This window comes from Ursus americanus, chromosome 12 (genome assembly GCF_024610735.1).
Source record: "Ursus americanus isolate L20-20 chromosome 12, mUrsAme1.1.p, whole genome shotgun sequence".
NCBI lineage: Eukaryota > Metazoa > Chordata > Mammalia > Carnivora > Ursidae > Ursus > Ursus americanus.
This window is the reverse complement of record NC_142138.1, coordinates 49,207,097-49,223,813: the sequence shown is the minus strand read 5'-3', so window position 1 is coordinate 49,223,813 and position 16,717 is coordinate 49,207,097.

The window sequence follows — 16,717 nt, the reverse complement described above, 5'->3', positions numbered from 1 at the left end:
GTATGTCCCTAAGTCATGAAGGTTTTCTCCTACATTTTCTTCTATGTGTTTTACACTTTTGGCTTTTATGAATCTTATTAAATTACCTTTTTGCATGTGGAAGGAGATAAAGTTCATCAAGATCAGATTTATTTGCTTACAAATGGACATGTAATTTTTCCAGGCCCAATTGTTGAAAATATTATCTATTACCCACAAAATTATCTTCTCAACTTAAAAAAAATTTAATTAGCCATATATTTGTGGATCTACTTCTAAACTCTCAATTTAATTCCATTGATTTATATATCTAACCTCACACCAATGCTGTGCTGTCTTCATGGCTGTAACTATGACATGAATCTTGAAATAAGGTGGTATAAGTCCTCCAAATTTGTTCTGCTTTTTCAAAATTGTTTTGTCTATCTAGCTTCTTCCAATTCCAATATTAATTTTAGAATCAACTTGTCAATTGCTATAAAAAGTCTTGCTGGGCTTTTGATCAAGACTGTCTTAAATCTCTTCATCAATTTGGGTAGACTTTATATTTTAAAATACTGACTTTTCCAGGGTGCCTGGGTGGCTCAGTCAGTTAAATGCCTGACTCTTGATCTCAGCTTAGGTCTTGATTGAGTTCAAGCCTTGTGTTGAGCTCCACCCTGGGCATGGAGCCTACTTAAAAAAATAATTAAAAAAATAAAAGTACTGTCTCTTCCAATTAATGAATATATCTCATTTATTTCAGTCTTTTCTCAGCCATAATTTACAGTTGTTATTGTGCAGATCTTGCATATATTGTTACCCAGAAGATACTCATGTTTTCTAATGATATTATAAATGGTATTTTTTAAAATTTCAATTTCCAGTTTTTCATTACTAGTATAGAAAGGTAATTGTATTTTGTATATGATGCCTAGAATCCTGAGACTATACAAGCTTACTTCTTAGTTCAACTGGATTTTTCACAGATTTCTTAGGAGTTTCGGTGTATTTTCTGTCATCTGGATAACGAATAAGAGATTTCTACACCTTCCTTTCCAATTTGTATGCCTCTTTATTATATTTACAAAAATATTTATGAAAATATACCTATTGTATATTTGTGGAAATATTTATGAAAATATACATATATCTTTCACAGAGAAAACAGGTATTGATAAGAATGTGGTAAAATAAGAACCCTCACATGTTGCTGGTGGGCTTGTAAAATGGTGCACATACTTTAGAAAATAATCTGTGTGCTTCTTTTTTTGTATTCTTACATATTACACTAAATAAGACTTCCTTGTTCCTAGTATTAGGGAGAAAGCATCTAGTATTTCACTCTTAATTATGAGGTTAGAAAAAGATTTTAAATAAAACCCTATATCCAATTGAAGAGACTCCTTTCTGTTCCTTAAAAAAAAAAAAAAAAAAAGATTTATTTATTTATTTGAGAGAGAGGGGCAGGGAGAGAGGGGTAGAGGGAATTTCAAGCAGACTCCAGGCTGAGTGGGGAGCCTGACGTGAGGCTCCATCTCACAACCCTGAGGTCATGACCTGAGCTGAAACCAAGAAGACGCTTAACCAACTGAGCCACCCAGGTGCCCCTCCTGTTCCCTTTTTTTTTTTAGGAGCTCATCATCAATGGATGTCAAATTTGTTAAATGATTTTCTACATCTATTGAAATGATTCTAAAAATTTTCTCCTTATTTTGTTAAAATGGTAAATTACAATTGATATTTAAATGCTAAACAAAACTTGGGATAAATGCTGTTTCTGGGATAAATTCCACTTGGTCAAGATTTATTATACTTTATTGCTGCATGTGACTGCTAACCTTTTAAAAAGTTTTGTTGTTGTTCATGCAGTATATTGGTCTGCTATTCTTTCTCTCTGGTTATTTTTAGTTTTGGTATCAAGGCAGTGCCTCTTCTATTTTCCGAAAGAGTCAGAATTAATATTTTCTTCCTTAAAGACTTGATATCATTCACCAGTGAAATTTTCGGGGCTGAGTTTTTTTGCAGGAAGATTTTATATCATAACTCCCATTTCTTTGACAGAGATGGTCCTATTCAGATTTTTAAATTTTTTTTTAGGTAGTTTTGATAATTTTGTCTTGATCTAGGTTATCAAATTTATAAAGTTGTTCATAGTTTTCCTTTATTGTCCTTCTAATATCTATATGATCTGTGGCAATAACACCTCTTATGTTCCTCAATTGGTAATTTGTGTTTGCCCTCTTTTTCGTCTTCAGTCTAACAGGAGTTTATCAATTTTGCTTACATTTTCAAAAAACTAACATGTGGTTTTACTTTTAAAAAAATTCTTTATCTCTTTGAATTAGTGTTTTTGTATTCTTTGGGTAAATACCTAGTAATGCAATTTCTGGATCATAAGGTAGTTCTATTTTTAACTTTTTGAGGAACCTCCATACTCTTCCAGAGTGGCTGCACCAGTTTGCATTCCCACCAACAGTGCAAGAGGGCTCTGTTTCTCCACGCCCTTGCCAAAACTTGCTGTTTCTTCTGCTGTTGATTTTACTCACTTGTGGACTTTAAAAAACAAAACAAATGATCACAGGGAAAAAAGAGAGGCAAACCAAGAAACAGACTCTTAACTATGGAGAACAAACTGATAGTTACAAGAGGAGAGGTAGGCAGGGAGTATGGGTTGAACAGGTGATGGGGTTTAAAGAGGGCACTGGTGATGAGCACTTGGTGTATATGCATGATGAATCACTAAGTTCTACAACCGAAACTAATATTACACGGCCTGTTAGCTAACTGGAATTTAAATAAAAACTTTTTTAAAAATTTAAAAAATTCTTTATCTCTTTTATTTTGTTTTTAGCTTCTTACAGTGAAAGTTTACATAATTCATTTTAGGTATTTCTTTTTATAATGTCAACATTTATAATTATATATTGCTCTCTAATCACAGTTTAACTGCATTTCATGGATATTCATGTTGTATTTTCATTTAGTTAATTCATTTCAAAATATATTTTTCTTTTTAATTTCTTCTTTGATCAACAATTTATTTAGAAATGTATTGTTTAATCTCCAGATATTAAGGTTTTCTAGGAAGATTTCTGTTACTGATTTTTGACCTAAATTCACTGTAATCAAACTTTATGACTTCATTCTTTTTAAAATTGCTGAGATTTATCTTATGAATTAGCATGAATATGGTTTATCTTGGTGAATGTCCCATGTACACATGAGAAATAACACTTTCAGCTGTTGTTGGGTGGATTATTTAGATACATAATAATTATATGTTATAATTATTTTATTATATTACTTTTTTATTATTATTATATTATATATTTATATATATATGGTCCAGTAGTTTGATGGTGTTATTAAAATATCTGTAACTTTATTGGTTTTCTATCTGTTTTATGAATTACTGAGAGAATATAGTTGAACTCAAGCTATAATTGATTTGTCTATTTCTCCCTTGAGTTGTCAATTTTTGCTTCATTTGTTTTGAGACTATAATTACGTATATAAACATTTAAGATGTATGTTTTTGGTAAATTGATCCTTTTGTCATAACTAAATGAATATCTTTTCTCTGGTAATGTTTCTTGTTTTGAAAATTTACTTTGGCATTAATAAAGCCACTCCAGATTTTTTTATGTTTAGCATTAGCATGGTATATGTTTTTTCTTTCTTTCTTTCTTTCTTTCTTTCTTTCTTTCTTTCTTTCTTTCTTTCTTTTTTACTTTTACCTATATGTGTCTTTATATCTATTTATTTATTTTATATTTAAAAAGATTTTACTTATTTATTTTAGAAAGGGAGGGAACAGAGAAGAGAAAGAGAGAATCTCAAGCAGATTCTGCACTGAGTATGGAGCTCCACCTGGGGCTCAATCTCATGACCCTGAGACCACGACCGCAGCCAAAACCAATAGTTGGACGCTTAACCAGCTAGGCTACCCAGGCACCCCTATGTCTTCATATTTGAATAGGTTGCTTTAAATCAGCATGGAGTTTGGTCTTTTTTTTTTTTTAGTCCACTCTGAAAATCTTTGTCTTTTACCTTCAGTAAAATATTATATTATTATATATTATTATTATTATATTATTCAGTATTATATTTTCATTTAATATAATTATTGTTATCTTTGGGTTTATATCTACAACATTGCTATGAATTTTTTTACTTTTCTAAAATAAAGATCCACCATCTTTGCCCATTATTTTCTAATGAAACATTAAATTTATCATTTCTATTTAATAAATTCTACTTCATATGCAGAAAAATGTAACTCTTCTGAGAACATTTTTATTACTATAAGTACTTGATGTATCGCTACAATTTTTATTTTATCCTACTATTAGTTGTAACGAGTTGAAAATAGTATAATCATTCTTTGTGTGTAGAGAGACCTATGCTATACAAAAGCAGTAATAATGATATTGATAGGAAAAAAGGCTTAAACAATGAGAATTCCAGCTAAAACAATAATAGTGGAATTATTTAATATATATAAAGCAACTTGAGATATATTACCAACGACTGAGATTATATTAGCATATAATTTGTCTATTTTTAAAGATCTTATTTATTTTTGTCATATTTTATCAATGTCTAAGCAAATACTTTCAATATGTTTGAATGCAACTGAATTTTTCTCTACTCTAGCACTTAAATGATCATTTATTAATTTTGACATGATTCTAGAAAGTTTCCATTTAATAATGTTTCTTTATATTTCATCTAAGATGTGAGGTGTGTTCTGGGGACTGACAGGATCATATTTCTAAAGGGTTGCTTTTGTCATGTATTCTTGCTATTCACTTTTAACATTAAGCAAAACCAACAGTCCAGCTTTAAGTTACATTTTATAATAGAGAATATAATAAGGCTCTTTGAATGTTTTTCAGCATTTGCCTGACAAAAGTGACAACAAGAACAGATCATTAAGATTCAAGCATATACTATGATCTAACATGTACTCTTCTGTATTTTATCATGAAGGACTGTCCAGAATGAGCTAATCTACATTTTCACATTTTATTTTGAACTTATTTTAGAACACTGTTGTTTAAAATAATGCTTCAGTGACTAACATAATATAATAAAAAAATCATTAAAAAATAAAATAAAATAAAATAAAATAAAATAATAAAATAAAATAAAATAATGCTTGTTAAAACAAACACCTCATCTTATTTCAGCTCCCTCTTCATTTTCACTATAAGGCTTTCTAACATAGTAAGAGAGAAGGCTCTGAGTGAGATTGTCCAGCTTTGTTACTTTCTAATTCTGGGACCTTAGTCAAATTACTTGAGCTCTTTGTGCCCCTCATTTCTTTTCTTTTTTTTTTTTTTAAAGATTTTATTTATTTATTCGACAGAGAGAGACAGCCAGTGAGAGAGGGAACACAAGCAGGGGGAGTGGGAGAGGAAGAAGCAGGCTCATAGCGGAGGAGCCTGATGTGGGGCTCGATCCCATAACGCCGGGATCACGCCCGGAGCCGAAGGCAGACGCTTAACCGCTGTGCCACCCAGGCGCCCCTGTGCCCCTCATTTCTTATAAAAAAGGAACAATAACATGATTAATTTCTTAGGGCTGTGCTTTATGAAATAATATATATTAGGGGTTATAAAATTAACTGACACATAGGTAGGGGCACCTGGGTGGCTCAGTTGTTAAGCGTCTGCCTTCGGCTCAGGTCATGATCCCAGGGTCCTGGGATCGAGCCCTGCATCAGGCTAACCACTCGGTGGGAAGGCTGCTTCTTCCTCTTCCACTCCCCCTGCTTGTGTTTCCTCTCTTGCTGTCTCTCTCTGTCAAATAAATAAAATCTTAAAAAAAAAAAAAAAACGTTAAAAATAGAGCTACCCTACAACCCAGCAATTGCACTACTAGGTATTTACCCTAAAGATACAGACATCATGAAAAGAAGGGGCACATGCACCCAATGTTCATAGCAGCAATGTTCACAATAGCCACACTGTGAAAGGAGCCAAGATGTCCTTCAACAGATGAATGATAAAGAAGATGTGGTTCATATACACCACAGATATTACTCAGCCATCAGAAAAGATGAATATGCACTATTTGCAAAGACATGGATGGAACTGGAGGGGAATATGCTAAGTGAAATAAGTCAAGCAGAGAAAGACAATTATCATATGGTTTCACTCATATGTGGAACATAAGGAATAGCATGGAGGACCACAGGGGAAGGGAAGGAAAACTAAATGGGAAAAAATCAGAGAGGGAGATAAAGAATGAGAGACTCTGGACTCCAGGAAACAAACTGAGGGTTACAGAAGGGAGGGGGGTAGGGGAATGGAGTAACCAGATGATGGGCATTAGGAAGGGCAGGTGTGGTGATGAGTACCGGGTGTTATATGCAACTAATGAATTGTTGAACACTACATCAAAAAAAAAAAAAAAAAAAAAGAAGAAGAAGAAGTCTTAAAAAAATAAAATAAAAATATAAAAAACATCCTTTGCTCATGGTCTATACAAAATAGGTAGTAGGGCAGGCTTGGCCTGTAGGCCCTAGTTGGGTGACCCCTGAGATAGAAGAAAGATTAGGGTTCTTGTGAAAAGTGATTGTAAGGGAAGGCTTCCTGGAGAAAAGTATGACTAGCTGAGGCTTAAATATCAAGTAGGGGATAATTCAGGTGAAAATGAGTGAAGGAATAACATTCTAAGCAGAAAATAGCATGTGTAAATAGTAGCCACCAGTAATAGTCACCAAAACTGGGGACTTATTTTGTGCTATGCACTTTAGATAAATTATTTAATTTACTCATCCCAATATCTATATAAGGTAGTCATTATTACATCTATTTTGCAGAGAAGAACATTGAGACTTAAACAATTAAGTATCTTGCTATGGACATGTAGACAGTAAGTGCCAAAGTGATATGTAAGTGGTATATTGAAATCAGATCTAAGTGATTCCATGCATGAGCCCTTAAATATTATATTAGATGATTCCATTAGATTTTTAACTATTTAGAAAACAACAAATACCATGGCCAAGGTATTGAATGGATTCGAGTTGGTTAAAAAAAATGCGGCAAGATCAATGATCTTGAATGAGTTTAGAGTTTATTCTGAGGGTGAAGAAAGAACTATTACAGGATTTTAAGCAACAGAACATCATGATAAGACCTGCGTTTTAGAAAAATGACTCTAGCAACATGGTGGAGAAAAACCCTTGCCAAGCAAGGCCTCCAATTAATATTTGTTAAATTTAAAAAAAAGGACAGCATATTAAAAAGGTTGAAACAAAATACATGAAAGGCAGTTGGAAACTACAGCAATGATCTAGGCAAGAGGTGATGAGGTCCAAATGTAGACAGTGACTGGGGGAATGGGAGATATATCATGGTTCTCAAACTTAATTCCCTAGCATAATTACTGTGATGTTTTTAAAAATTATACCTAGTTAACCTCATCTGTGGAAATTCTGAGGTAATAGGCCTAGGTGGGTACTAAGCATCTGCATTTTGTAAGGTTCCATGGATGACTCTGTCAGCCAGCACAGAGAAGCAGTTACACAGGAACTAGAATGAGGATCACATAAATAATGGCATATTTACTAAGACTAGGAATAAATGAAGGGGAAGAAGATAAGTTACAGACTTACAGTGAGTCACTGTGGTTGCATTCAAATGGTGACATATGACAAACACTAGATAGAGTGGCCCAGAGCTCTGAAAGAGAGCCAGACAGCTGATAGAGAGAGGGAAGTCAATAATCATTCATAGAAAGAGGATGAAACACATGTTCTTTGAATTAAGTAATGTTACATGCTGAATTCAAGAGCAGAATAGCTCAGAGGGCAATCAGACATTTGAAGTTAGGCTTCCTAGTATCTTTAAAACACATCACATTTCAACTTTGGGTTTGTCCTTAATTAGGGTCAGTAAGGTTCTGCATGCCGGCACGGCACCATTTCCAGAAAAGTTTCCAAAATTTCCAGAAAAGAGGCATTTTCTAAGACTGTAGTCAAACACGAAGTATCAGCCGAGTTGGCCAAGAGGAGACAATCAGCAGCAGCAATAACACTCAGTGGACACCCGCTAATCAGCAGCACTCTGGGGAAAGCGGTTGCCACAATTAGTGAAACTTCTTGCAAAGCCGAAGCAGAAGCTGGTACAAAAGAGAATGGGCTGCGCACTTAGTCAACACCTACAGCAATTTCTAAAAATGTTTCATTTAGTAGAAATAGTCCGTGCCGTTAGTATGAAGGAGAATACCCGTCTTTTGTTTGAGAAAAAACATACATCCAGCTCTCATGAAGATAACTAAAACCGTTTTGATTAAAAACTGAGAAGCCACGGTGGAGACAGGCCTGGACACTTGCCCGGTTTGGACAGCATCTGTCTTGAAATGCTGGATACTGAGTCAGATTAACAATAAGCTTTTGATAACTACTATGAGGAAGCATTATTGAATTGCATTTCCATACATTTTGGCTCAAGGACAATTATCTAGTAAATCAATGAGTGATGGTGGATAAACGAATACACAAAAAGCCTTTATTTATTTATTTACTTATTTATTTATTTATATTTCCCACTCATTTGATTCACAAAAGAATCTGAGGTGGCTAACAATAAAAATGTTTATAAGCATATTTTAAAATAAATTTTTAATTTGATCGTGGTAAAGATGAAAAAGTCAGTGTTAAAAAGTCCTCTCTGCTTTATCCTTCAGTCCTTCTCTTCAGGAACAATCATTTTTCAACTCTTTGCCATTTCCCCCCCAGTATTTGCATATAATACACTTCTGTTGCTATTACTTGGCTTAATTTTTAATGTATCATTAACTTCATTTTATATTCATTCTTCTATCCCTATTGATTCTCCTCTGCATCCTTTAAAAAACAGTTCTATCACAACATTTGATTAAGTCAATAGGCAGTGCCTACTTCATGTCGATATGGATATTAGTCATTGTGAAGCCCCGTAGCAAATCATGATTGTTTCCTTCCTAGCACAATCTTCTCTATCCTCCACATTGCCCAAATAAATAATTCTCTTTTTCATTTCATTTACTTTAAGTGTGTGTTAATTCTTCCCAACAGCACCAGTAAGTTCATATGGCTTTCCAAGTACTTATACAAATAATCTCTCTCTTTCTTTCTCTCTCTCTCTCTGTGTGTGTGTGTGTGTGTGTGTGTGTGTATGTATACACGTATATATATTTCTTTCCGGAGAATGTCCTCCAGACCTTTCCATGTACCCTCTATTTTGGACAGGTTTCATCTATTGCACAGATGTCCCTGTGGGGACTTCTTTTTCTACTCTCCTGCTTTAGACCCTTGTTTCCTGGATCCCATTGTTTCCTCTTTGTGGATTATTGCCTTGTTTTTCTAGATGACATCCTTCACTAGCTTTCAGAGAAACAGTGCATGACAAAATATATTTCCTAGTCTTACTTTTTTGAAGGTGTCTTTTGCCATTCCGTGGAATTTAAAATTTTTGGTTAACATACTTTTAATTTCCAAGTGCTTTGTGTGCATGTCCCTTTATCATTGCATCTCTTTTGTGCTAGAAATGAGATAAATCTTATCTTTTTTTGGTGATATTAATTGTAGTGATTTGCTAACGTTTTCTTATTCCTTTCTTATCCCCGTGGAAGTGTTGCAGTCAGCATATGAAGAAAGTAAGCCCAGAAGGTAACAGGTGGTGGCTAGAGAGTGGGAAGGTTTTAACTGACCTTATGGAAGGAGTACAGTTATTGGTAAAGACAAGAGAACAGTTAGCTGAGACTGGGTTGAGGGCAAGGCAGGGTGAGAACTGGACATTGTTCCCTCTATTCCTTTCAGATGATTCTGTCTCCAGCCTTGGGCGGTTTCCTCACATTGATCTATAGTCCTACAGAATTCGGTGGGACCTTCTGTAGATTTCCTGTGTTCTTTATTTGTGCAGTTTTCACTTTTCTGTCATTCTGCCCCACAGCTCCAGCTGCCTTAGTGTTTCCAGCACCAGCTCTGCCCCTCAGCTCAGGGAGTCAACAGGATTCTGCTTCAGTTCCCCCTTCAAGCACGGCCTCCCAGAAATTCAAAGCAGTAAGCTATAGTGATTGCAGGGCTCATCTCTTTTGCTTCCCATCCCTTGGAAAGCACTAGCTTTTGTTGTATGGTGTAAACATACATACTGTCTGTTATTTGTTTCAAATGGGGGAAAATCTGGTCCCTGTTACTCCATCTTGACTGAAAGTAGAGGTTGCTTGAGAATATTGAATTGCACAGTATTTTGAAAGTTGAAAACAGAACAACATTATTAGGTGACCGCTTAAGAATCAGAGGACATCCTGCTGAGAGTGCCCAAAGGAGTCTTGAAACATGGCCTGATTTTTATCCACAATGTATAGAAACGCAAGTCCTATTTGTTCAATGTAAAAGTGAGCACAAGTAATGTTAACAGTGAGCACCTGGATGATGTTGCTTGAGCCCGAGTGCACAATTTGAGAAGTGGTTTTATTTTGGATGGTATATGTAATTTAATTCTATTAGATGTAGAAAAGATATAGAGAAGGTGGTTAACGGAATTCTAATCAGAATTCTTAAAGAAATATCGTCTATCTATCTATCAACTATCTATCATCATCATCACCATCATCATCACCTATATCTAATCTATGTATCAGCTATCTGACTTACATTTTTGGTAAATGAGTTGGGATATTTTCCCCTTCTGTTTCTTACAAAATTTTATAGCGCCTATGTTCCACACACACAAAAATAATTTGTATGTCAAATGTAACCAATACTTCTTTTATGATTTACTTTTTGTTACTTTTGTTAAGAAAAGCTTCCTATTTTAGATGCATAAAATTAATCTCATATTTTTTTCAATTATTTAAAAATTTTTTTGGCTAACTGAACATAATAAAAAAATTTCTTATATTTAGGTTTTTAATCCAATTGGAAATTATGTCTCTGTATAATGTGAGGTAATGCTATGATTTCATTATTTTTTCCATAGAAAAAGCCAGTTGGGTCAATGCTTTTAATGGAATATAGTCTATTCTTAATTAATTTGAAATGTCCCATTTATCTTACAGCAGGTTTTGCAAGAACCGTGTCTCTTTCCAGGTTCTCTATTTTCTTCTATTGATCTACCTACCTACCCCTGTGCCAAAAATAGTTTTAATGCTCGTATTTTGTAACATATCTTGATATATGGTAAGTTCCTTTTCCACACTCCTTTCTGAACTTTCTTACTTTGTCTGAATTTTAGAATGATTTTGTCAAATTCCTTCAGAATTATTCTTTGAATTTCTATTGGAATGGCACTGAATTTATGAATTAATTTGCGTGAACTGACATCTTTACAGTATTGAATCTTCATTCGTGAAAAATGTTTCTTTCAAGTTGCTTAGATATTTTATATTACTTAGTAAAATTTTTTAAACTTTCTTTGTTACTATTAGTTTATAGTTTTTATTACTAGTGAGTACATGATCTTTATTTCTATTACATTTTCTATGTGGTTATTGCTGGTATATGGGAGAGTTATGCTTTCATATACTGATCTATGTTCAGAAATCATGCTGAATTCTCTTAATATTATTCCATAGTTTGCCTACGGCTTTACCAGCATTTACTGTGTAGAAATATACATATATCACCTGCAAATAATGATGATCTCATCTTTTCGTTCCCAGTCCTTATGTCACTTATCTCTTTATCCAGTTTTTATTGCATCAGTGAGGTCTGCCAATATAATACAGACTTACATCAGTGATAGTAGATATTTTTTTGTCTTATTTCTAATTTTAAGGAAAGTGCTTCTATAATTTCGCCAATAGGAATGATATTGTCTATATGTTTTTCAAGTTGCAGAAATGTTCTCTTCTCCCAGTTTGTTAAGTGTGGAAGACCATCCTGTCTATATCCTTGGGTCTTACAATTTCTAGTCACAGCAGCAATACATCTAGGTTACAGCAGATACATCCCCGTGTTCAAGGTCTTTCCCTCTGTTTCAGTGTTTATGGCAAACAGGAGCACTAGACATTGATAACAACTGGAGGCAACCTTCTACCAACGACTGATAGGAATTGAAAGATAACTATCCAGATCTCTTGCCCTGTAAGTAGGCTGACTTTGAGATGGGTATTCTGTCACGCCTCCCAGAATTTTGTGGTGAAATGCAGTTCAAGCTGCCCATAGCAGTAACTTTTTTGATTTTACATAATTTATTGGCTTGCTTCTGTTTCTGTCACACTTCCCCACTCCTCTACTGGTGTTTTCTGAGGTTCTTTACTAAACAGAAGATTTCTACTTAAATATCTGGTTCAGGGTTCTTCAAAGGAAATTTAAGATGCAGTAAATACTCCTTCTGATTTTAATTAGATGATAATGTCAATATACTGAATTATTTTGATATATTTTTGTTTTAAATCTCCTTTTAGAGACTAGAGTTTCTTTTTTTATAGTAAGATTTACTGAAGTTCAATTTACACTTGATAAAATTCACTCTTGTTGGATGTAAATAAAATTCACCCTTGTTGTACAGTTCAATGAATATTGAAAAATACAGTTCATGGTACTACTATTGTCATAACCAAGAAAAAGAACATTATATTGTCCCAAAAAGTTCACTTGTGACCTTTTGTTGTCAGTTCCTTCCTTGATTTTTAGTCCTTGACAATGATTGATTTGTTTTCTGCCCCAACAGACATTCCTTTTCCAAGATGTCACATAAATGGAATATTAAAAATACAGAACATTTGAGTATAGTTCTTTTACAGATCATAATGCTTTTGAGACTTATTCATGTTGTTGCATGTTATCAATAGTTTATTTCTTTTTATTACTCAGTAGACTTCCATTGTATGAATTTACGTATGTTTATTCCCCAGTCGATGGACAATTTAGGTTGCTTCAAGTTTTTCATGACTGTGAATAAAGCCATCATAATTATGATGATACAGGTTTTCATGTGAAAGTATGTTTTCATTTGACTTGGGATAACACATAGTTTGGGAATTGCTGAATCAAATGGCTTTTAACTTCATAAGAAATCTACTAACTGTTTTTAATTGTGAATTAAATTTCATATACATTCAACTATTCAACTTATTTAGTTCATCTTGAGTGTTTGTAGACTATGTCTCTCAGTGAACTTATTATCCATTTCATTATTGTGGAATTTATCCAAAAACATCATTCATAATATTTCCTTGTATCTTAATGTCTCCAGGTTCTGTAGTGATGCTGTTCTTTTATTCCTAATGTTTTTAACTTGTGTCTCCTCTTTTTAAAGGACAAATATGGCTATAAATCTGACAATTTTATCAATTTCTCAAAGAAACAGTTTTGGTTACATTGATTTTTCTCTACTATATTTCAATTTCATTGATTTCTATTCTTGTCTTTACTATTTTTCTCCTCTTGCTTGCTTTTAGTTTAATTTATTTTTCTCTTCCTAGTTTTCTAAAGTGGAACTTTAGATTATTGATTTTGATATTTTTTCCTTTCTTAATCATTTAATGCTATAAATTTTCCTTTAGGCACTTCTGATACATCCATTTTTTAATGTGATATGTTTTAATTTTCATTCAATTAAAAATACTGATACATATTTTGATATTCTTGATGATTCAGCAATTATTTGGAACTGTGTTGTTTAATTCCAATATTTGGAATATTGGATAAATATTTTGATATTTTCCAAATATCTTTTGACTACTGATTTCTAGTTAAATTCTATTGTGATCAGATAATATACCTAATATGCTTTTAATTCTTTTAAATTTTTGCTGAAGTTTGTTTTATGGTCCAATATGCTGTTTTAGTAATTGCCTCTATATACTTGAAAAGCATATGTAATCAGCTTTTGTTCAATATAGTGTTCTATATATGTCAATTAGTTCAAGCTGGTTGATGGTGTTGTTCAATTCTATATCCTTATTGATTTCCAGCATATATATTCTATCAGTTACTGAGAGAGATGTGTGAAGTCTCCAACCATAATTGTAGATTTGTTGATTTCTACTTTTATCTCTATCAGTTTTGACTCATGTATTTTCAGAAGCTCTGTTGTTAGATGCATATACATTTAGCATTATTGTACCTTCTTAATGAGTTAACACTTTTATTAGTGATATAATAGTTAACATTATGTAATCTCTTTATTTTTGGTAATCTTGTTTTGAAGTCCACTTTGTCTGCTATTAATATAACTGATCAATTTTTCTTTTGACTAAATTTTACATGACATGTCTTCTTTTCCATTCTTTTACTTTTAACATATCATTATTTTTATATTTATTTATTTTAAAGATTATTAATTTATTTAGAGAGTGCACAGGGGGAGGAAAAGGGAGAATCTCAAGCAGACTCCACACTGAGTGTGGAGCCTGATGTGAGGCTTGATCTCACAACTCTGAGATCATGACCTGAACAAAAACCAAGAGGCAGGCATGTAACTGACTAAGCCACCCAGGTGCCTCTCTATTTTTATGTTTAAAATTGGGTTCTTGCCATTTCTGCTTTTTAAATGGAGTGCTTAGGCCATTACATTCAATGTAATTATTGTTAGATTTAAACCAATACCTTTTTAGTTTTTTTTTTTTCTATTTTCATATCTGTTACTTGTTCCTTTCCCTTTATCTTTTATATATCTACTATAGGTTTTTACTTTGTGGTTACCATGAGACATACATAAAACAACTTATATTTATAACAGTCAATTTTAAGTTGGTAACAAGTCTGAACACATTCTAAAACTCTACATTCTTACCCCCCCAACACACTTCATGTTTTTGATGTCAAAATATACACCTTTTCATCTTGTGTATTCATTAACAAATTACTGGAGATATAATCATATTTTACTGCTTTTGACTTTTAACTTCAGACTAGCTTTCTAAGTAATTAACCCACAAACTTTGTAACATCAGATTATTCTGAATTTTACTATATATCTACCTGTACTGGTGAAATTAATACTTCCATATGTTTTCCTGTTACTAATTAGTGAACTTTTATTTCAGCTTAATGAAGTCCTTTTATCATTTGTTTCTTTTGTTTTCTTTTTCTGTTTTTTTGATTAGTTGAATGTTTTCTATGATTATACTTTATCTCCACAATTGTCTTATTAGTTAAACTACTTCCTCTAATTTTCTTGTTAGTGGTTGCCCGAGTTTACAGTATACATTTTATTTATTGCAATCTAACTTCAAATATTAAATATCACTTTGTTTATCCTGTAAGAAACTTCTAACAGCATACTTTCAATTCCTCCTTCCCTTCCATTGTGTTATTATTGTCATACTTTTATTTTATCTATGTTATAAATTCAAAAACATTGTTACTGTTTTTTTGTTTTGCTTTGTGTTTTGCTTTAGATAATTTTAGGTTACATTTAAAAATATTATTTTATTTAGACTTTAATTTCTGCTATTTCCAGGGCTATTCTTTTTTTATACATTTCCAAAATTCTTTCTGAAAGACTCCATTTAACATTCCCTAAAGTGTATGAATGCTGGTAATGAATTCTATTATCTCTTGTTTAAAATACAAAGACCTTTATTTTTATTGGGTATACAATTCTGGGTTGACAGGTTTCTTTTCTTCCTTTCTGTCTTTCTTTTAGTACTTTAAAGATGACATTGTCTTGTGGCTTGTGTAGTTTCTAACAAGGTCCATTGTAATCTTAATTTTTGTTCTTCTATGTAATGTGTCTTTTTCCCCTGTTAGTCTTCAAATTTTCTCATTACCTGTATTGTTTTTTTTTTCTTTTTAACAATTTGAGTATGTATTGTCTTTGGGATTTAAAAAAATTATTTATACTGCTTAGATTTCTCTGAGATTCTTGGACATGCTGTTTGTAATGTTTTGTTATTCAGGAAAATCTGTTGCTGTTATCTCTTTACATCTTTCTTTCTCCCTATGTTCTCTCTTCTTCTTTTGGGAAGTTAAGTTTGTTAGATATTGTCCCACAATTCTTGAATTTTTTTTTCACACACTGAATAATTTCTACTGACTTTCTTCAAGTTCTCTGATTCTTTCCTCAACCATTTCCAGTCTATAGAAAGAGCTGTCAAAGAAGTTCATCTTCTCTAATGCTGTGTGTGTAATTTCAAGCATTTCCATTTTACCTGCTTTTTTCTTTTTTTAGTTTGCTTCTCTTTTTGTGCTGAAATTCCATAACTGTTTATACATGTTGTCCACATTTCCACGAAATCTTTAATACACTAGTTACACTAACTTGAAGTTCCTGTTTCATAGTGTGAGCACATGGCTCTCCTCTGAGTCTGGGTCTGTCGATTGCTTTGTCTCTTGACAATGAGCTGTTTTATCTTCCTTTTTAGTGTGTCTCATAATGTTTTTAAAGACTTAATGATACATATCATAGGTAGAACAATAGAGACGGAAGTAAATAGTTTTTATGCTTATAACAGACACTCTTCTTCTGTCAGTTAGTGTGGGGGGATGAGTAAATGTAGTCATGAGTTGTTACTGCTTTGTTCATCTACAATACACCCCAGACTTCAATTAGTCTAGCAATATCTTGTACATAGGGTGCAGGCTGGAGTGCTGCTGAATTTTTCTCAATGTTTGTGCTCTTTCTACCCTCGATATTCATGCATCCCTATATATCTGATCATGGGACAGGCAAGGGAGGGAGGTTTTTCCACTGTCCTGCCTCTGCCCAGTAGTAGACTACCACTGTCTTTTGTTACTCTGTATTTGATAACCTAATTCTAGTCATAGGGAAGTTTTTCTGCTTTCCTGGTTTAACCTGAGTCTTAGTTT